The sequence below is a fragment of the Mustela lutreola genome, chromosome 17 (genome assembly GCF_030435805.1).
Source record: "Mustela lutreola isolate mMusLut2 chromosome 17, mMusLut2.pri, whole genome shotgun sequence".
Classification (NCBI taxonomy): domain Eukaryota; kingdom Metazoa; phylum Chordata; class Mammalia; order Carnivora; family Mustelidae; genus Mustela; species Mustela lutreola.
Genome location: NC_081306.1, coordinates 4,776,234 through 4,777,536, shown reverse-complemented (window position 1 = coordinate 4,777,536; position 1,303 = coordinate 4,776,234).

Sequence of the window (1,303 nt, the reverse complement as noted above, 5' to 3'; positions counted from 1 at the left end):
GGTCATGGGATCAAGTCCCACATTGGGCTCCCTGCTCAGCGGGGAGACTGTTTCTCCCTCTCCCTCTGCCTGCCACTCCCCCTGCTTGTGTTCTCTTTCTCCATCAACTAAATGAATAGAATCTTAAAAACAAAAACCTCCATTGACAGAGTCTGAGTTTCCAGTCAGTTATCCCAGAGACCTAAGTGATAGTAGTGTTCCCCAGCTCCTGTGACAAGGTGATTCCCTACTGTGGCAGGGGGAGGGCTCTCAGGTCCCCAGTACAAGACCTTCCACCAAACCAGCCAGCCCTAGGGCCCTCCGCACCTTCCTCAGTTGACATCCTGAAAAGTTGACTGGGCCAAAATGTCAACCACACATATACTCTCCCATAAGCCTTGGCACCTGTCCTCAAATATGCCCAAAAAGCTCATGTGCCACACTGAGAACAACAGTAGCTAACACTGAATAAACACTTCCAAGCCCTCTGCAACCATTATCTTAATGTTTGTAACACATCCAGGAGTTAGGTTAAATAATCCACGGTTAAGACCAAAATTCTAAACCAGTGACTCTTCCATGTGGCAATTAGGGCTTGTCTCCTGCCTCCATCTTCATTTCTAACCCTTCTAGAAAACCTCTGAGGTGGAAGAATTTGTAAGTGAAAAATCACCCCATTTTTCTCAAGGGTGGGGGGGGGGGAACGATCACAGCCACCTTCAACCAAGAGTGTGAAAAATAAGCTTAACCAAACCTGAGATGAACTTCATAACGCCTTTGAAAAGATGGATAAATCAAATAGCATTTGTCCATCTCCCACTCTTCGAAATTATCATGCACGCACCTGAAGTTGAAGCAAAGAAATCCATTAACCAAACCGAAAATCATGAAACCCAGATTTAGAGATGTATCCCCTTGTTCTAATGAATGTCCAATTCAGAATACCATTTTGTCTTCAAAGAGCCCTGAAGGTTCTCATCTTTGTTATCTTTCTGTTGTTAGCAGAAATATTACATCTTTGAAAAGAAAGGGGGAAAAAAACCATTATTCTGAGAGCTAAAACAGAAAGGTCTTTGAACTATTGAGAGATAAATCAGCTCATAGTTGCCAATAAACCAAAAAGAAAAAAGAGATTATTTCAAACCAAGTAGGAAAGGTGCCCAGATGAACTCAGTATCAAGTCAACTGAATGTAGGCTTCCTCAAAACTGGATAGGGCCTGGCTAACCAGTAACTCTACAGAATTTATGATTTTCATGCACGCCTTCTTTTTTAATACCCGTCATTGAGATTCAATTTGCACACCGTAGAACTTACCCATGTAA